This window comes from Vulpes vulpes, chromosome 14, assembly GCF_048418805.1.
Source record: "Vulpes vulpes isolate BD-2025 chromosome 14, VulVul3, whole genome shotgun sequence".
NCBI classification, from domain to species: Eukaryota; Metazoa; Chordata; class Mammalia; order Carnivora; family Canidae; genus Vulpes; species Vulpes vulpes.
The window spans coordinates 17258979-17281807 of record NC_132793.1 but is presented as its reverse complement, the minus strand read 5'-3'; the positions used below and the strand labels follow the sequence as shown (position 1 = coordinate 17281807).

Here is a 22829-nt window from a genome sequence, read left to right as displayed (position 1 = left end):
TTACTTATGTTTCCTTCCAACATATATGTATCTAAGAATTACTAAGTACTGATTTGCAGATTCAAATCTATATTATTTTTTAAAAAGCCTATATTATTAGTATTACATATGTCTCCTTCCACAGCTTCTATTGTTTTAGCAAATAATGTTTATACTGGTCTGATATCTAACAACATTGATACACTTTACTATTTATAATTTGCTATAATTATAGACTTGTAAATTTATACTCTAATATCTTTCCTCTAGACGATCATGGTACATATGAGTACCATATGTACAGGCAAATTTGTTCATCCTGTCCATTAATTATACTTTTTTGTTTTAAAAATAATTCCCTGATCATACTGGCTGTCTCTAATGTCATGCTACATAGAAACAGCATTGGTGCATTCCTTCCTCAGTTTTTCCTGGTGTTGAAGGTAACATTTACAAATTTCATCATTTATTCTGATGCTTGGTGTCTGATTTTGGAAGATGCCCCTTATCAGATTAAGAAAGTTAATTTCTATTCCTAGATTTATGAGATTTTTTTTCAGTTTATTATCAATGGGTTTTTAATTCTAGCAAATGATTTAATGCATCTATTCAGCTTTGAGTCTACTATTGGGATTGATTAATGTGGTAATTACATTAACATATTTTCCAAAGTTAGTCCTTACATGTTCTTAATGAGCCCAACTTTAATATCTATTTATTACTCTTTTCACACTTTTTAAATTTAAACTTTTAACTGATACATACATACAGAAAAGTGTGTAAGTAAAAAATAAGCAAAGTTTCCACCAAATATTTTCATGTAATTAGCATTAATGCTGGCAAACAAAACCCTGCCAGCACTTCAGAAGCCCTACTATGCTCCCTCACAACTACTTACTCCCCATCCCCCACCAAGGATATTCAATACCCTAACCTGTAATATATTTGTTTTTGAACTTTTATGTTGATGGAATCGTAAATATATACTTGTGTGTCTATTTTGTTCATAATTACATTTGTGAGACTCTACCATAGTGTTAACATGTAACATTATTTCCTTTATTCTCATTGCTATATAATACTGCGTTGTAAGACTATCATACAATTAATTCATTCTATTGCTGAGAGGCATTGTGTTTTTTCCAAGTAGTTAGCTATTAAAAATAGTGCCATTAAAGCTAACATCATACTCAACGTTGAAAAACTGAAATCTTTTCCACTATGGTCAGGAGTAAGATGAGGATGTCCACTCTCACCACTTTTATTCAACATTAGTACTGAAAATCCCAGGCACAGCAATCAGACAAGAAAAAAAATAAAAATAAAAGACAGCCAAATTGGCAAGGAATAAGTAAAACTTTCACTATTTGCAGATGACATGATACTCTATATAAAAAAGGCCAAAGACTCTACCCAAAAACTATTAAAACTGAAAAATGAATTCACTAAGATTGCAGGATACAAAATCATTGTATAGAAATCTGCTGTATGCCTATACATGAATGAAGCAGCAAAATAAATAAATAACAACTCTGTTTACAATTGTACCAAAAATTATTAAAATACCAAAATAAACTTAACTAAAGAGATAAAGTGCCTGTACTCTGAAATTATAAAACACTGATGAAAGAAATTGAAAATTATAGAAACAAATAGAAACATATTCCATGCTCATAGATTGGAAGAACAAATATTAAAATGTCCATACTACCCAAAACAATCTGCACATTTAATGCAATCTCTATCAAAATAACAGCAGTTTTCACAGAATTACAATAAATAATACTAAAGTTAGTACGAAACCAGAGAAAACCCCAAAGAGCCAACATAATCCTGAAAAAGAAAAGCTGGAGCATCACAATTTTGGATTTGAGTTATATTACAAAGCTATAGTAATCAAAACAGTATGATACTGGCACAAAAATAGACACATAGCTCAATGGAATTGAATGAAAACCCAGATAAAAATCCACAATTATGCAGTTAATTAATCTCCGACAAAGACGGGAAGAGTATGCGATGGGAAAAAGACACAAACAGTGTTGCAAAAACTGGACAGCCACATGTACAAGAATGAAACTGGACCACTTTCTTACACCATGCACAATAATAAAGTAGATTAAAAACTTAAATGTGAGACCTGAAATCATAACAATTCTAGAAGAAAACACAGGCAGTAATTTCTCTGACACTCGCCATAACAACATCTTTCTAGATATGTCTCTTGAGACAAGGGAAACAAAACCAAAAAGAAACTAATCGGACTACTTCAAAATAAAAAGCTTCTGCACAGCAAAGAGAACAATCAATAAAGCTAAAGGCAGCAGACACAATGAGAGAAGATATTTGTAAATGATATATCTGATAAAGGATTAGTATTAAAAATATATAATTAACTGATACAACTCAATACTCAAAAAACCAAATAAGCCAGGAAAAATGGGCAGAAAACACAAACATTTCTCCAATGAAGACATCCGGATGTAAAGATCCTCAACATCACTCATCATTGAGAAAATGCAATCAGAAGTACAATGAGAGGGACACCCGGGTGGCTCAGCGGTTGAGCACCTGCCTTCGGCCCGAGTCGTGATCCTGGAGACCCGGGATCGAGTCCCATGTCGGGCTCCCTGCATGGAGCCTGCTTATCCCTCTGCCTGTGTCTCTGCCTCTCTCTCTCTCGCTCTGTGTCTCTCATGAATAAATAAAATATTTTTTTTAAAAAAAGTACAATGAGATACGACCTCACATCTGTCAGAATGGCTAAAATCAAAAACTCATGAAACAAGTGTTTGTGAGCATGTGGAGAAGATGGAACCTTCTTGCACTGCTGGTAGGAGTGAAAACTGTGCAGCTACTTTGGAGAAAGTGGTGGAAGTTCCTCATAAAGTTAAAAATAAAACTACCCAATGATCCAGTAATCACACTACCGAGTATTTATTCAAAGAATAAAAACACAAATTCAAAGGGATACATGCACCCCAATGCTTATAGCAGCCTTATCTACAGTAGCCAAATTATGGAAGCCCAGGTGTCCATCAATCTATCAATGGATAAAGAAGATGTGGTAAAAATACACAATGGAATATTATTCAGCCATAAAAAATGAAACCTTGCCATTTGCAATGACACATACAGAGCTAGAGAGTATAATGCTAAGTAAAATAAGTCAGAGAAAGACAAATACAGGATTTCAGGCATATGTGGAATTTAAGAAATAAAGGGTAAATAAAAAGGGAAAAAACTAGAAATAGACTCTTAACTACAGAGAACAAACTGATGATTATCAGATGGGAGGTGAGGGGAAGAATGGGTGAAACAGGTGAAGGGAATTAAGTTTACCCTTAATCTTAATGTTACCCTTATTCTTAATGACCCCACCTTAATCTTCATAAGATTCAATATATGTCACTCTTGAATCATTATTCTGTACACCTGAAACTAATATAACCCTGTAAGTTAACTATACTGGAATTAAGACAAAAAAATTTTAAAAAAGAATAGTGCTATTATGAGCATTCCTTTAAACATCTTTTGGTGAGCATACATACTTATTTCTGTTGGAAATGTACCCAGAAGTGGAATTTCTGAAGCACAGTTTCTATTATATACCAAGAATCTGCAAACTATAGCCCATAAGCCAAATTCAGCCCGTTATCTGCCTTTGTAAAGTTTTATCAGACTACAGCTACATTCATTTTTTTAAATGTATTGTCGATGGCTGTTTTTGTACTGTAATTCCAGGGCTGAAGTTGTGACAGAGATAGTAAAAGCTGCAATATCTAGAATGCTTACTATCTGGTTCTTAACAGAGAAAGTTTGCTGTTCCCTTCTCTAAACTTTCAATTTTTAAAAGCGGTTGTACTAATTCACACACTCACTTTTTAACATTCTTCACTGAGTGTAATCCCATTTACAGGGGAATATTAGGCTATAATTTTGCTTTGATTTTTTCATCCCACTGTGGATTTGTTATCAAAGTATCTTAGCCTTAGGAAATAAATTAGGGAGTATTCCTTTCGTTTCTATTCTCTGGGAGGTTTTCAAAAAACATATACATATATATACATTTAAAAAAACATACATACATATATAAAAATATAAACATAAATATATTTTTTCCCCTTGAATGTTTGGTTGAATTCAACTACTGCCTGAATATTTTTTTAACACTCTTCTTGGGTCAGTCTTGGAAGTTTTATTTTTTAAGAAAATGATATGCTTTGTCTTAGTTTCACTTACTGATAAAATGTTACTTATGTTCTTTCATTGTAAATATTTTAATAAAAATATTTCATATATAAAAAGAGAATTTAAAACATGTAGAGAATAAAAAGATTTGCTCCTGTGTATGCAACCCATACATTAAGAAAGTGAACAGTATCAATGTATTTAAAACTCATCATATCCCCTTCTGTCTACTTAACTCTTGCCTTTAGGAGGTGACCACTATCCTGAGTTTTTATAGATATACACAAGCATATCCCCAAATCAGAGACTGTTTAAGTTTTGCATGTTTTTGAAGTATATATAAAAGGAAAGATATAAGTATGTGTTATTCTTTGCCTTATATTTTTCACTCAAACATCATGTTAATGACAGTCATCCATATTGGATAACTCAGTTTTGCATTGGTTCACTCATTTTCACTGTCCTAGAAGATGAAATTATATGAATGGGTAGAAACTACAATTTACTCATCAATTCTTCTGACATATACATTTATGTTGGTGCCACATGTTTTAGCTCTTGTGAGCAAAGCTGCTTTGAATGTTCATGTATTTATCTCTGGAGAATATATGTGCAAGAGTTTCTCTAGTCTAGGCTATATACATTTCAGTGAAATTACTGGGTATTATGTTAAGGACATCTTTAAGTTAATAGATAATGCAAATTGTTTATCACAGTGGTTATGGCAAATTACATTCTCATAAGGAGTGTTAAAAAAGTTGCTGTTCTTTTAAGTAGTCGTCAATGTTTGGTAATTCAGGCTGTTTGATATTGCCAATCACGTAGTGTTTTCTTATTTTAATATCAGCTGTATTCCTCTTTAAATATCCTTTTTTATTCCTAATATTCTTTGTTAATGACAAATTTTTAATTTATTTTTAAATATTTTATTTATTTATTTGACAGAGAAAGAGAGAGACAACACAAGCAGGGACAGCAGGAGGCAGAGGGAGAGGGAGAAGCAGGTTCCTGGCTGAGCAGGGGGCTGGACAAAAAGGGCTCCATCCCAGGACCTTGGAATTGTGACCTGAGCTGAAGGGAGACACTTAACTGACTGAGCTACTCAGGCACCCCTATGCCAACTTTTAGATAGCCTCTTTTATTCCTAATATTGTTTGTTTATGCTAGCTTTTTTTCTTGAGGGGAAAAAATGAAATTATTTTTTTTTTAGTATATGTTAAGAGAGGGTTGGCTTTATTGATATACTCTGTTGTAGCTTTTATTTCTTAATGTCTGTGTGAATATTTATTATTTCTTATTTTTTATTAGATTTGGTTTTAATATATTGTTCTTTTCCTACTCTTAAGATGGATGCTTAAGTCATCAAATATTTGGATATTCTTCATTATTATATGTACTATAAAGCCATAAATTTCCCTCAAGGAATGAGTTTGGCCAAATCCTATGAGTTTTATTTGTATCATCTTCATTATCTTTTATTTATTTTTTAAAGATTTTATTTATTTATTCATGAGAGACACAGAGAGAGAGAGAGGCAGAGACACAGACAGAGAGAGAAGCAGGCAGCCTGCAGGGAGCCTAACCTGGGACTCAATCCCTGGTCTCCAGGATCACACCCTGGGCTGAAGATGGCGCTAAACCGCTGAGCCACCCAGGCTGCCCTCTTCAATATCTTTTAATTCTAAGTAGAAATGTATAGATTTTTATAAATGTAACTTTTATTTTTACTTTTCACAATTAGCTTAACTTCATTGTAATCAGATGATGTAATCTGTGTGATGACTCAAAGTTTGTGTTGTTTTATTATCAATTTTTGAAACTGTGTTATATGTTCTTGAGAAGAATATATATTCTCTAATCTTCGAGCATTTTATATTTTTCAACTGGATCACTCTTATTGTGTCATGCAAATATTTTATTTCTTTATTATTTTCCTGCTTGGTCTGTCAATTACAGAGAGATGTGCATCTGATGTCATCTCCAAAAACTCTTTTGTACACTTTTGTTCACACTAGCATCTTTGCTGTTTTTAGAACAGGTCAAGAACTCCTCCTCAGAGCCATTATACTTGTTGATTCCCCTACTTGAAATGCTTTTATCCAATTTATGTATGCCTTCCTTTCTCTCTCACTTTATTCAGGTTATCTTATGAAAGAATTTTATTTTCATCACTATCCATACAATAACCCCCTTGCTCCATCATTTTCTGTACGCTTACCCTCATTTACTTCTTCCTTTTAACATTTATCAGCTGCTGACACATTAAATATATTTGTTATCTTTTCTATCCAGGAGAATCTGTGCTTCATAAAGAGAAGGAATATAGATATGCTCATCCTCAGTACTTAAAAGGAATCCTGAAATAAAATGGATGTTCAGCAAACATTTGTTTAATGATAAATGAATGAATGAATGAATGAATGAATGGTAAAGATCTCCCATTAATACACCTGAAATTTTCTCTCATTTTTGTCAAATTTGACTTTGCAATATATTGAGATGTTATTATGTGCATAGAAATTTAGAGTCATTGGAATTCTCAGAATAAACAAATCTTTAAAGTTGAGAAGTACATTAAATTCTCTTTTAATAAAGTATTATCATTTTACTTTCAGTCTATTTTCTCTTAGTATAGTTTCACCAGCTTTTTCCTATTACTGTTCCTGTTATATTTCCTACATATTTGACTTTCAATCTCTCTGTATTAATTGTGACTCTGAAAATTGTATAATTTGGGCTTTGTTTTCTAATAAAATGTAACAATTTTATGTTTAAAGAATTTAGTACACTTACATTTGTTGAGAATACTACTAAAGGTTTTATTATTGTATGTTGTCATGCTTTGTTTTCTTCCTTTTTTGCCTTACTTTAATTTATTATTGAGTTTTTAATTCTATTTTATTAGAAGTCTATCCTTTGAACCTCCAAATATATTACTAGACTCTGCAGGTCATCAGGGATAAACTATGCAGAAATGTCTCTGAAATTTACACATTCAAATAGCATCCATTCAACATGTCCTACATTCTGGAAGCTGGGCAGGGAGTACCCACAATATACTACCCCATGGATTCAAATACCAACTACCTCTCAACAAGGAAGTCACTTTCTAGTTTCTGTTGAAAGTGATTCCTCCCTTTCCTTCTCCTTATTTAATATCCAACCAAACAACTGAGTCACCAAGCATATTGCTCTATCAAAGAATTCTCACCTTCCAAAAATATGCTTAATAATAGACTTTGTGGCTTTAGTATTTTAAATGGCTATGTGACAAATTGGATTCTTTGGTTATTTAAGAAGACAGATTTTTAGGGTCCTATGTGGAGAGTGAAGTAACAGGAACTATTGCTTTAAATGTGTAAATTAACACTTCTTTGCATATCACCAAGATGTGTCCACCTTTCTGCTTGGTCTCCTAGGGACACAGATGGCTCACAACCCTCTGTGACATTGGAAAGAGGAAAAAAAATGAGTTATATTTGCCCTTTGACTGTGTTTTCCATTGGAATTTGATTAAAGAATATTCTACTTTGTTCCCTGTCCTTTGTAAAACACTCAGCTCAATGAGAGGTCAAGTCAAAACAACTTGAAAAGCTTCCCTATGCTCCTTCCCTATGGGTTCTACAACTGGTAGCAACAAAGTCACTTCTAGACAGAAAGATACAAAGCTACTGATTCAGTAGTGGGTTACATATATCCCAACCTATGCTCAACCATCCATTGGAGAGTGTGGAGAGACCTTATGAGATCATCCATTTCTGTTTATTGATTCATCCCTTTAACATTTCCCTTTTGGTATGTTTCTACAAAAAGGTATCTATAATGCACATAATGCATTACTCCAGTAATGTACATATACATTGATCAGTAAGTGTATTTTTGTAGGGGAAAACTGCTCAGAAATATTTTACTGATAATGTTTGCAGGTCATTTTAAAAAAAAAATGAGTCCACTGATTTGTGGAGTAGATCTGGAAGCCTGATTGCCCATCCACACTATTCTATGAGCAGACAGCCATATGGACTCATCAGTCACACAATCCCAGCTCATTTCTTGTGCTTTATTTACCTAATTCCTTAGGGAGACATTGATGCCTTCAGATGAATCTATTCTCAGAGTCCTTTCTTCCTACCTTCTCTTTCTTCCTACACTCTTTTTCTAAGACCCAGATTATTGCCACTAAGTTTCAGATATTTCCAGATTTTTTTACTACTCAGGGCAGTGAACAATATTGCACAGTATCTTGTGAAATCCCTGGCTTGAGAAAAAAATGAGGATCTCTTTTTAGTATCAGGCTCCCTACAGGCCATGGATTTTAAATCTTAGATGGTGCATTTCCAATACATATGTGAAAAACTGAAATTAGGGTTTTTTAGTTTAAGATTACATAATGAGTTGATACATTTTAATCTGATCTTGAGGTTTTGGGTCCTATGTTTTCCTTTGCTAGGTTACTCAGCAAAGGGTTCCACAGAACTATAGCTTCTGACCAGAGGCTATGCATGTGCCTTTTCCTTGTCATTCACATGGTGAGGGTAGTACAAGACACGGTCGTACTGGATCCTAGGGTTGGACTGTGTTTAAAAGTGGATAGAAAGAGCAAGGTCTTTGAAAATAGACAAGACTGCATTCAAATCCCAGCTCCCAGATCCACCCAAGTTGTGGGACCTTGATACACTTAGGTGTATTAATTAGGCCAGGCCAGGTTATATTGTGGCAAAAGCGAGCCCCAAATCTTAATGGCTTGAAAACAACAAATATTTCTTTCTCACTCATGCTATATATCCATGGGAAGGTTAGAAGTGGGCTCTGCTCATGCTAATTATACATGGGCTCAAACTGATGAAGTGGGTGACAGAGGAAGAGCACATGGTGATTCATAACCTAGCATTTTAAGCTTCCACTTGAGATATATGTCACTTACACTCACATGAATACACCTGACCAAAGCTGGCAAAGAAGGGTAATTCTATCACATACCCAGAAGGAGAATTAAAAATACTTGAGACGCTCACTAATGATTATCATACCTAATTATTTAACATCCCCAAGCTCTGGTCTTTTCTGCTAAAACAAGATAGTGATATGGATAAAAGACAAGCTAAATCAAAATTGTGTCTCAACCGGAAGTGCCCAGGCCTTTCTGTAATGCCTGGTCACTAGCCGAGCCTTGATATATATTAGTTCCTTCCTGGCTGCATTTTGTCCCCTTCCCTCCAGACCTGAGAATAGAGGAAATTGGTAGGAGAATGCCAGGGGCCCAGTTTCCAATTCCAATAAGAAGAGAATGAAAATGAGCTGTTACAGCAGCCAGAGGGCAGAAAGCCAGGGTAGCCAGCCAGGCCCCAGGGATCACAGAGAATTTCATTACCCAGATGATTTTTTTTTTTTAGCACAAAATAACTAACCCTCTAAAAAACCCGGATGAAGAGTAAGTTCACAAAGGGATCACAAAGGTAGCCCAGTCTCTCCAAGGCCAATGTGGGGTGTGCATCTTGATACAGTCTGGCACTTTCATTAACATATTTAATCATACTTTTATCTTTAATCATCAAATGGCTTAATAGTGTGCACTGTATTCCCAGGCCCAAAATAACAATGGTTATATGCTTCTGTGATAGATGTTTTTAATAAAATCAGTAATTACCCTTTGTGTGTATGTGTGTGTGTGTGTGTGTGTGTGTGTGTGTGTGAGAGAGAGAGATTATGTTTCCTTTTTAATTTTGGCTTTTAGGTATGTCAAAAAAACAAGACTAAGGTGGAACATACAACATACCATTTTTGCTTGGTTTTGTGTTAGTAATGGTTATGTAGTGAAGGGAAGAGTGTTCCAGGTGCGGATTCCAATGAAAGTTTCATCAACGCATAGCTGGGGATGGGGGTAGAGCCTGGCTTCCATGCCTAGCCTACTGCATTGGAACCCCAGCAGTTTGAAGGTGGGTTGGTCATATGACCCCTCTGTGCTCAATTTCCAAATCTGCAAAATGGCATAGGAGTATTCCTCATAAAGTCTCTGTGAAGAAACACAGAGATGCTTGAAAGTAATTTTATTAACAAGCATTTAAACCACCTTTACTATGCACTGGGAAGTACTCAAGGTGATTTAAAATATTAACTCATTTAATCTTCAATCTTACTAACATAGGTACTTTGAATATGAGTAAACTAAGAGACAGAGAGGTTAAGTAGCCTGCCCATGGTTCCACAGCTAGTCAGTGACAGAGCTAGTATTAGAAGCCAGCCAGTTGCCTTCAGGGTACACGCTCTAAACAAGGGAGATGTTATTGACCCTATGGGGGCCTGCCTTAGCAAATCTGCCTTCTGGACTGAACACTTGGGTTACTATGTGTTCAACTTGCCTCCCCTCACATGTTATCTTAACATCCTTTGCTTTAATCTAAAAGTTCTAGTCAAAGTGCCTTGTGGTATATAGTGTTGTGTGGATTCATTTCTTAGTGCCTGATACAGAAGTGACCCTTACTTATAGTCACCAAATCTCACTCTGCCCAATAGTCCAAGATATTTTTTTAATAACCTGATTCTAATTATACTATTGTAATGAATCACTCTGTAACTTAGTTCCTCTCTCTATAAAATGAGGTTGTCTTCCTTTTATCAACTGAAGGCATGGCAAAACACGATCAGTGCTCATTTCTTTAGCAAATATGTATTGAGCATCCAGTAGGATTGGCTCTCCAAGGATTACCAGTACTCTCCCCCCCCCCCCCCCCCCCGGGGCTTTCAACTACTCCTTCTTTGGTGAGAAAGGATGTTGTCATTTTACTCCTGACACAGCAGTCCTGGGTCCTCTACCTGTCACAGAACATGTTACCCCATTTTCTGATACATATCTATAAAGTGGGGCTGCTCTAAAAAACCAAGAATTTGAGAATGTGAAAACACATGGTACTGTTCTGGACCCACAGCAGAAACGAGGAGGGAAGTTGTCTGTTTCTAGTTCGAATTTACCATGTAGGGCAGCCCGGGTGGCCCAGCGGTTTGGCGCTGCCTTCAGCCCGGGGCATGATCCTGGGGACCCGGAATCAAGTCCCACGTCAGGCTCCCTGTGTGGAGCCTGCTTCTCCCTCTGCCTGTGTCTCTGCTTCTGTGTGTGTGTGTGTGTGTGTGTCATGAATAAATAAATAAAATCTTAAAAAAAAAAAAGAATTTACCATGTATGAGAGACAAGGACCTTAAAGTCACACAATGTGGGTTGTGTACAAGAGCACCATTACCTTGCCTAAGCATAGGAACATGTTGTTTGTAACATCTATCCCCTTATGTGGCCTGTCTGACCACAGCATAGCAAAGTTTGCAGGATGGTGCATTCCTAGGGTCTTTCCTTCCTTAGAAACAGTAGTCTGTGGCCTTTGTTCTTCTTGAATAATCTGGACTGTTTCTTTTAAGATGTATTCCTGGGAGTTTGTTGGGTTAAAATTCACCTGCAGTTTTACCTTCCACATGCATGAGTTCACACCCTATAAAGTGTTAACAACAAAATAAAACAAAACAAAACAAAAAAAGAGGAGCTTACAGCAAAGAGGCACACACAGTAGGAGGGAAGGTGTTTACTGGTTATGCAAGAAGTGCTATGTTGAGCACACAGCAGCACAAATCCACAAAAAGGAAGCTATTTTTCCAGCCCAAAAGGATGAAGTATAACCACCTTCCCCATTATCTCCTTGGGCAAAAAATCAAGACAAAGGGGCAGAATCTAGGGGCAGCTGGCAAAAGAATAAAGACAAATCCCTCAGAATGCAAGTAACAGAGCTGTGGGTCTTACAAGCAAGCGGGGAAGCCATTTTACTCTATTCATTTTGCGGAATGAATTGGGAGGAAAGCTCCACTCCTCAGCTAGAGCATTGATAAAAATTCAGAATTTAAAATAATTCTTGAGCAAAAGCACTAATAAAGCCTTGCCTATTCCAAAAATAATAAGAAAGGTCTTGATACAGTAGAATCTTAGCAGAGAACAGGCAAGAATAGTGAGAAGTCTAGGGGAAGCCAAACTTGAACACTCAAGGGCAAGAGAAGTTTGAATGGTGCCATGACAGAGACTTTGGTCTTATTCGGAGATGACTAAAGGTTTCCACCAATTTCTTTGTATAGAGAGCTCATTGTTTATAGTTTGTTGTCAAACATAATTATGTTCTGTAAGTGGAAGGGTGAAATGTATTTGTTTTCATTTGAGAATCTGAAACAATTATTCCCATTATGTCCCTTAACTGGGGACTCCAAAAATATATTTGGAGAGCAGGATGGGATACTCCCAACTTGATGATTACTGCTCTGATTTTGGTGACAAATTGTCAGAAGCTGGTAAAGAGCCTATTTTCAGAGATCAGTGTCTTAGGGAGGTACATTTCCGTCTACCTAGTACCTTTGCAGATCTGCTTCTTGTTTTCTCAATCCTGGGCAAGTTCCTACCAAAAAGAGTAAAGCACCTCCTCCTTCCATAGTAATCTCTATAATCTTCCATTTCAATCAAAATTTAATTTTTACAGTGAGTACATTACCACTCAAAGTTTGAGTATTATGCATGAGCATGATACAAAATTCAAAAGGTACAAAGGGCAAAGAGAAAAAGGCTCTCTTCCTCCCCTCTCCCTGAGCTGAGCCCATCTGTCCTGTTTCTCTCCCTGGAGGCAATTACTCTTAGTATTTTTAGGTGCAACCTTCCAGAGATTTTCTGTACTTAAGCATGTAAGTGTATATTATATGTGTAATTATTTTAAATTATCACAGAAGAGTGTTTATTGGGGTGAGTTACACATCTATGAATTTTAAGAAAGATACATTTCATGTATCTGCTACCACTCTCAGGATACAGAACAGTGTTCATCATCTCTTCCCAAAAAAACTCCCTTACACTATCCCTATATAAGTCACAATGTACCTACCATCCTCCACACCCCCATCCCTAACCCCTGGCAACTGCTGGTGTCTTCTCCATCACCAGTTATGTCTTTTCAAGAATATCACATAAATAGAACAATAAAATATGTAGCCCTGTGAAACTTCTTCACTCAGCATAATGCCTTTTAGACTTACCTCACTGTTCAGCGTACTCCAACATTTCACTTAATCTGTCAATGTGACCAGTTTTTGGTAATCACAAATAGAGCTGATAGAAACTTCCAGTACATGTTTTTGTATCAACGTAACTTCCCATTTCCCTAGGACAAATACTTCGGAGTTCGGTTCCAGGGTAATAGGATGATACAGGTCTAATTTCATGACCTATAACTGAGGAAATGTTTTTACATGTTTTATTTTTTAACTCAAATGGAAGTTGATTGTACACATTATGCTTCATTTTGATTCTTTTCATTAGCAGTGCATTCTATGGATCACTCCGGATATGTCAGTATGCTTGGATCTCATTCTTTTAATTATGCTCTTTTGTTATTGCTGTTGTTGTTTTTGTGTTTTTCTTGTATCCTCCATTGATTCTTGAGTGTTTTCTAGGTACAAGATCAATCACTGTGCCAATTACTCCTTAGGCTCTTGAAGAACCCATTTATATTTCCTGTTTTATTAATTTCTGGATACTTTATTTTTTTAATTCTATTTCCTTTGGCTTATTTTGTGGAAAAACTCTAATTTCTTGAGTTAGCTCCTTAATTCACACATGTCAAACAGGAAAGAGTTTACAATGGACTTTAAAAAACAATAGAACACGAAAGAGTACAAATTAAGTCCATGAGTGCAGTGCATTAGCTGTATCCCGCCACTTCTGATATGCATTGTTTTCGTCATTTTCTGGGTATCCTGTAATCTCAGTATTGATTTCTTCTTTTACCTGAGAGATCTGTGGGAATATTCTTTATTATTGCCATTTCTTTTAAATCTCCAGGTGCCAGGACATACATGGTACATCTAAATTTTTTAAGAATAAAAGAGATACTCTTTACCAATGGTTTAAGAAACAGAACATCATCAATACCTTGAAGTCTTGCCTTCCACCCCTAGTTGATACTTCTACTCCTAGAGGCAAACACTACCCTGACATATGTGCTAATCCTTCAAACTGCTTATACACGTAAATAAGTGAAATGATTATTTTTACCTTTATGTCAATGAAATCATAATGATAATAATGCATATTCCACTGTAATTTGCATTTTTCTCTCACCAATGTCTCCAATACATCTACTCTATAGCTGTTGTTTGTTCATGTTCACTGCCGTATCATACTCCATCAAGTGTAAACATCACAATTAAAATTATTCATTTTACTACTTGAGCAGCTGGATTATTTCTAATTTTTAGTTTTTACACACAAATCTGCTAAAAATATTCTGTGCATGATCCATGATATACTTGAACAAGAAAGAGTCTGTCTAGGTCAGCCAGTTCAGAATAGATGGTAGATACACCCATCCTTAGTTAGTTTGTTTGTTTTTTAAAGTTTTATTTTTTTTAATTTTTAATTTTTATTTACTTATGATAGTCACAGAGAGGGAGAGAGAGAGAGGCAGAGACACAGGCAGAGGGAGAAAAGCAGGCTCCATGCACCGGGAGCCTGATGTGGGACTCGATCCAAGGTCTCCAGGATTGTGCCCTGGGCCAAAGGCAGGTGCCAAACCGCTGAGCCACCCAGGGATCCCCCATCCTTAGTTTGATAATAAAATACTAAGTTGTATGAACTTATATGAACATAATAAAATACTAAGTTGTATGAACATACAACTTAAATACTTAGTTGTATGGTACGATTTTACCAATTTACACCTACTGCCAGCAGTGTATCAGCAACTCTGTTGCTCCACATCCTTGCTCATGTTTGACAATGTCAGACTTTTTAATGTTTCTTTACATGTGGGATGTGTAATTATATCACACAGTACTTTTAATAATATGTGTATGATGTTAATAGAATAGAACACTTTTTCAATTCTTTGTGGTCATTCACATTTTATAAAATGTGTTTTCTTTGTTCACTCTTTCTTTTCTTTGTAAATGCCTTGATTATATTGATTCACTGAGATCCATTATATAGTCCAGATGCTATTTGTAGTTGGCTTTGTATGTTGCAAGCATTTTCTCTCCTGGTCTGTGGCTCATCTTTTAAATTCATTAGGGCTGCCTTTTCAGCAACAAAAATTCAAGGTTTTAATATATTTGAATTTATCAACATTACTATTTACATTTATTTAGGAAATCATTCTCTAACCTGTTGTATTTTTCTCTACACTTTTCTTAAAATGTGAAAGTTTCCTTTTGATAAGTGAGTTCTTAATTCATCAGAAATTGATTCTGTGCAAGGGAAGAGATAGTATCCAAATCAATTTTTCCATGTGGATTATCAATTATCCCACCACTACATATTGGATTGTTTCACTACTAATTTAGAAACCAGTTTCATAATGAGTATGGTCCTATATGTGGATTTTCTATACTTTTCCATTTATCGATCTCTGTATCAACATCACACTTTCTTTATTTCTATAACTTAAAGTACACCTTTGTTACTAGAAGGGCAACACCCTCCATAATTTTCTTTTTCTGTATATATTAGGAAATCCACTTGTCTACTTGGATTAGGATTTTTATTTTAATTACCATTGACTCTATAAATTAGTTTTAGAAAAGCAAACTTCGTAAACATATTGAGACTTTTTACTGATAATATATCTATTTATTTAGGACAAATTTAATGACTTTCAATAAAATGCTATAATTTTCTTCATAAAGAGAGTGTACAAATGGACAATCCTAAATAGGTATTTTTTCATTATATTTATCATGTTTTGAACATCTTTTCTGTTTACAGGGGTATAGAAATGCAACTGATTTTATAATCTTTTTATTGAAGTGTAATGTACAGAAAAGTACAGAAGTCATAAGAGTACAGCTTTATGAATTTTTTTTAAAGATTTATGTATTCATTCATTCATTCATTCATTCATCCATTCATTCAGGAGAGACACAGAGAAAGAGAGAGAGGCAGAGACCCAGGCAGAGGGAGAAGCAGGCTCCATGCAGGGAGCCCGACGTGGGACTCGATCCCAGGTCTCCAGGATCACAACCTGGGCTGAAGGCGGTGCTAAAACACTGAGCCACCTGAGCTGCCCCAGCTTTATGAATTTTCAGAGAGCACACACAAGTAGCCAGTACCCAAAATTAGAATCAAGACATCACCATGACATAAGAACTGCCTCCAAACCAGTGACCGCCCCATATAAAGGTAACCACTATGCTGACCTATTTTATCATAAACCAGTTTTATATCTTTTTAACACTTATGGAGCCATTCCTAATGTATTCTTTTATGTCTAACTTTGTCTTCTCAATATTACGTTTTTGAGATACATCTGTGTTGAGCATGGTTACAGTTTATTCATTCTCTTTGCTGTATAGATTTACATTTTGTAAACAGACTACAATTTATGCATCCTCATGTTGGTAGATATTTAAATAGCTTCCAGTTTGGGGGATATGACTGCTGAGAACAGTTTGAGTAAGTCTTTTTTGTGTACTTATGCTCTCATTTCTGTTAATTTGTTTCCAGGAGTAGAACTGCTGGTTATGCATATCTTTAGCTTTGTTACATCTTGCCATGTGAAAGATTTTGGTTTTCCAAAGTGTTTTTTAGCAATTCACGATCCGCTTACAGTATATGAGAATTCCAGTCAGAATACAACCTGTTCTTCACATTTTAGTACTTCTTATTTGTAGAAACAGTAGTAAATTGTCACATTAATTTAACTATTTTATCCACATGGTAAGCTACCATTCTGAAAAATGAACTCATTTTAAGTCATTATGTTATTTTATATATGGTTGGCTCTACTTTTTACAAGAAAATGTTTGGTTTCTGAAAGCTCCTGGCAGAACTGAGCTTATAGTTTCTTCTCTCATGTTAATCTTACTTACACTTTTGGCATAAAGTTTTTATTTACTATGTAAAATCAATCAGGGAAAGTTTCTGCTATTCCTCGTTGTTAAGATTTTACATAAGATTAGAATCTCCTATTGCTTTGATGTTTGGTAAGACTTGCCTATTCTACCATTTGGACCTGATGTTTTCTTTGTGGGGATATTAGCTACTGATTATCAAGCAAATTCTTCAATTTTAGATTTTTCAGGACTGTTTAGATTTTCTATTTTTTCTTTAGTCAGTTTTTATATTTTTTTCTAAAATGTGTTCATTTCACATAATCCTGCAGATTTGTCTGAAAATTATATTATCTTTTACATTACTGATACATTTATTATAGTCTTGTCATGTATAATACGGTTTATTTGTACTATCTTCTTTCCCCACTTAATCTTGGCAGAGGTTTGTCAATTATTTCAGCTTGTATTAAAGAATTCTCACTTTGTTGATCTTTTCTGTTGCATATTTGTACTCCATTTAATTAATTTCTGCTTTACTCTAATTATTTCCTTTCTATATTCTTTGTTTAGTCTAACTCTGAAGTAAAATGCTTAGTCCATTAAATTTCAACTTGAGGTCTTTGATAACATAAACATTGCATTGCCTAAATTTTTCCCCAAATATTGCTTTAGCAGCATTTCATGCATTTTGATATATAGTTTTTTCATTATTGTACAGCTCTAAATATTTTCAAATTTTTATTATGATTTCTTCTTTGACCCCTAAGTAATTTAGGAGGGATTTAAATTTCCATGTAGATTTTTATAGTTACCTTTTATTGATTTTATGTAATTACTTTATAATCTGTGAAAGGTGAAATAAAATGGAGCTAATTATGTCATAGGGGTTTTAAGATGGGGCTGGGAAGCCATTTAAGAGGTGGGCCTTATCCACATCCTCATGGTGAAGCCACAAACTTCTGAACAAGCCCAAACCCCAATCTTCCAAGGACTCTGCGGAAACACCTGCAATTTGCCAAAGTAACAGACTTGCTTTGCCCAATTATGTTTAGCCAAGATTAGTTTTCTGTCACCAGCACCAATCAAAATTCTTTGTAACTGGGATGCCTGAGTGGCTCAGCAGTTGGGTGTCTCTGCCTTTGGCTCAGGGCGAGATGCTGGTCCCGGGATCGAATCTCACATCAGGCTCCCTGCGGGGATACTGCTTCGACCTGTCTGGGTCTCTGCCATTCTCTCTCTCTCTCTCTCTCTGTCTCTCATGAATAAATAAATAAAATCTTTTTAAAAAATTCTTTGTAACCAATATATACAAGCATTCCCTTTTTTCCTTAAAAACTCCTGATTTTTGTTCCCCAGTGGGACACAATCTGGGTTGCTACCCAAATCCATGCTCTGCGAATTGCAATTCTGAGACCCCAAATAAATGCTTTTATTTCAGTTCTGCTTCTTTTCTCTGTCCACAAATCAAATATCACAGTCTGTGTGATATGGTTTGTACTGAGAATTGATTCAAGCATAATACATGGTCATTTTAAATAAATTCCTATGAATGCTTGAGAAGAACATGCTGTCTCCAGTTACTGAGTACTTTGTAATTGTGTTGTCTGAATATCCACACAAATAATGCTTTTATTCTGATTAAAACATCACTTACTGAGAGAGGGTATGTTGACATTGTCCACAGTGATGGTGTATTTGTCACATTCTCCTTGTAGCTTTAACAACATGTGCTTTGAATTTTTTAAGCCATGTTAACAATGGCATACCCAGTTTAGAATTGGTTATATCTTTAAGATGAATGGAATATTTGTTAGTAAATAATGTGTATATTTACCTCTGATAATGTAAACTTTCTTTTTAGTTTGTTTCCTGATATACCCTATTCTACTAATTCATCTCCAACCCTTTCATGATCCTATGTTTTAAACTGTGACTCCTCTAAATAGCATATACCTAGACTTTTTTAAAATTTATTTTTTATTGGTGTTCAATTTGCCAACATATAGAATAACACCCAGTGCTCATCCCATCAAGTGCCCCCCTCAGTGCCCATCACCCAGTCACCCCCACCCCCCACCCACCTCCCTTTCCACCCCCCCTACTTCATTTCCCAGAGGTAGGAGTCTCTCATGTTCTATCTCCCTTTCTGATATTTATCACTCATTTTTTTCTCCTTTCCCCTTTATTCCCTTTCACTATTTTTTATGCATATACCTAGATTAAAAAAAAAAAGTCTAACTGGAAAACTTTGGTACCTTCCTGGAGAATTCGTATTTTTGTTCTAGATCTATTTCTGCCATTCTGTTTTGTTTTCTGGGTCTTCTATTTTTTTAAGTTTTATTTATTTAGGTAATCTCTATACCCAAGGTGGGCTCCAACTCAAGATGACGAGATCAAGAGTCACACACCCCCCTGACTGAGCCAGCTAGGTGCCCCTTTGTTTTGCTTTCTATATCTAGATTTCTTTAATGGTCCACAATTAATGCAGCTTAGATACTTCTTTTTGAGTTGGATATAGTATTTTGTTTCACCTGGAATTGTCCATTTTATCTAAGTTTTCAATTTTATCAGAGTAAGGTTATCCATAATCTTCTCTACATTTAAGTTGTCGTATTTGCAGATTAAACGTTGTTTACCTTCCCAGACCCTGTGTGTGTGTGTGTGTGTGTGTGTGTCTTCTTGCTTTTCCTTTTGACTTTGCCCAACTTCTTTATGGTATGTTTTTCTGATTCAGTAATTTCTATTCTTGTGTTATTTATCTCCATTCTCTCACTTTGAATTTATTTAACAGTTTCTTTTTTCACTTATTAGTTTGAAAGGCTAGTTTACTAATTTTCAGCTTTTTTGAAGATAAGGATTAAAGACTATGAATCTTGCTTTTGCTGTATTTCACATGCTTTCATCTGCAGTTTTAAATGTATTTTCTATTATTTTTTTAATTTTGAGATAATTGTATATTTATGTGCAGTTGTAAGAAATCGTTACAGAAAGATCCCATATACTCTTCACCCACTGCCTCCCCATCATTTTAACATCTTGCACAACTCTAATATAATATCAGAACCAGGTTGTTGACATTGTCAAATACAGGACATCTCTGTCACCACCAGGATCACACATGCCACCCTTCCACCATGACACCCACTCCCTCCTACCCTCATCCTCTTCTTAATACCAGCAGCCACTAATCTGCTCACCATTTCAGAAACTTGATCATTTCAAGGACGTTATATACATGGAATCATATAGTATGTAACCTTTTGGGATTGGATTTTTTCACTCAGCCTAACTCTCTGGGGATTCCTCTAGGTTGTTGTATCCATGTTCATTCTCTTGATTGCTGAGTAGTACTCCAGGGTAGGCAGGTACTACAATGTGTTTACCTGTTCATTCAATGAAGGGTATCTGGTTTGTTTCCAGCTTTAGGTTGTTACAAAATTAATTTGTAATGAACATTCATATTCAAGTTTTTGCATGAACAGTGTTCACGAGAACCTGTACACAAATGTTTATCATAGTTTTATTTATAGTAAGTGAACATATCTTTATTTAATATAATTTCTGTAAGTTATTATTTGGAATTTCAAAAAATATTTGTGTATCTTTAAGTATATAGGATTAATATTTTTGTTGTTGACTTCTCCCGCCTCTTTCTCTGTCCCTCTTAGTGGATGTCAAGAGATCACTGGATAGAGAGATGTTTTTAGATATGGGTTTGTATTCATGTTTTAAAATTTGTTGAGTCCTTATTTAATCAATTTTTATAAGCTTCCAATGTATACTTGAGGAGAATATTCTCATTTCTAAATGTAAGATTCTGTATATTTTTGTTAGATATTATTTTCTTACTCAAATATTTTAAATCCCCATTAATGGTGTATATGCTTAATGTATCAATTACTAAGATGGGTAAAAACTACTACCATAATGGTACATTTAAACATTTTCCTTACAAGTACAGTGGAGCTTTTTTTCATATGTTTTAAGTTGCTTTATTTGGTGCATACAAGTTTAGAATTATTATATCTGCCTAGAGAATTTATCTTTCATCATCACATATGTTTCCTTTCTTCTTAATAATTTTTTTTTTTGCCTTAAGGTCTGTTTTGTCTGATATTACTACAGCTACACTGGCTCTCTTTTGGATAGTTTTTGCCCATAATGTCTTATTCTATTTCAAAAAAAATGTGTTCATTTTCTCATTTCTTTACTTCCAGCCTCTCTCCATCCTTATGTTTGGGAAGTGTCTCTTAAAGCACCTGCAACTTCAACAAACAGAATAGTTTTTTTTGCTGTAAAATGTAGTACAAATAAAGAAAATTGAATAAAACAAATACAGAGTAAAAGAAATGTTCATGAAGCAAGTATCCTTGATATCAAGTCTTAGGTCAACAAATAAATTTTTCCAGCCACCCTCAGAAGCCCTGTTCCAGTTACAAACCCTCTTCCTTTTCCTGAAAAGTTATCAGTGTCCTGACTCTTACGATAATCACTATGATTTTATCTATACTTTTGTCTTCCCATGCTCATTCCCAAACATTTAGTTTTCACTCCCATTTTTGTTTGTTTTCTTTTAAAAGAAATGCCTTAAGTCTCTGGTCTGTAGGTTCCCCTTCATCCCACTGACTCTTTTTTTCTAGTGCAATTTATTTGTTAAAACATTAGGTCATTGGATCTATAAACTTGTTCTGGTTTCATCTTGTAGTTTTTCTGCTCCAGCTCTGAAATCAACTACTTATGTGAGAAGGCCTGGCTCCTTTCATTGGAATGGTATTTAGAAGCCAAGACCTGGGTGTTAGAGGAGTTCATCATTACTGAGGTATCTATCATTGCTTCTAGGTCTTCTCCATGGACAGTGCTTAGAAATACATACATGTGTACTAACCCATGTGTACACATACATTGCTATGTGTTTCTTGGTTTATTATCTATCAATCACTTATCTATCTGACCTATCAGTCCATTCTGTTACTTCTGATCCAATCCAGCACTGTTCATTCTTGCATTACCAATTCTGGCCATTTCACATGAAATCGAGATAAAATATCTCTTAACTTCATAATAGCACTTCTGATTTGAAGTCAAAACCACAAGGTTTTTACTTTATCTCTCCCATCTTAAATCTGTACTGTCTTTGTTCTCCAAGAATTCTGGTTCTCAAGGAGACAAAAATAAAATAGAATTAGGATATCATATAATCACTCATGTCCTTTTTTCCATATTGTATATTTGACAGTCTCAAGGTAACAGTGATCATACCACCACTAGCTCCACTAATTTGATTACTAAAACAGTGACATTTTCTCATAGATCCTATTTTATCTCTGCATGCTTAATAACTTTACTGAATAATAAAAAAATTACTGAATGCACAAAGGACACACAGGTGTTTAATATTACACTTTTCCCGTAAAAGATGTTTATCTAATGTTCACCATCAGCCCTTTCACTGTTATCTCTCTTATCATCTTGGTTGACTTAAGCTTATTCTTGTTGTGATTCTTCAGGAAGAACCCAGGAGAACATTTTCTAATTTCTTGTCTGTTGATAGCAATTTGTCTGTAGTCTCTGTGTTAGAAGTCAGTCTGGCTGTGTTTAAAGTGCTTGGCTCACATTTTCTTGAATATCATAAATATGCTGCTCCATTTTCTTCTGGCATAGAGTATTGCTGTCAAAAAGTCTGATAATAATCTGATTTTATTTCCTTTATATATGACTTAGTCATTGTGCCTGGAAGAACAAAGTATTTTTTGTTTTTTTTAAGTAAAAATCAAATTACTAAAATATATCTTCATGTTGGCCACTCCAAGTCTATT

The 22829-nt window shown here is 35.0% G+C and overlaps 1 protein-coding gene across 23 annotated transcripts in view; it reads right to left on the bottom strand.

Annotated features, from left to right (window-relative positions):
* PTPRT (protein tyrosine phosphatase receptor type T) overlaps positions 1-22829 on the bottom strand; it is a 1025198-nt gene that overhangs the window by 415628 nt on the left and 586741 nt on the right. The window lies entirely within an intron of this gene.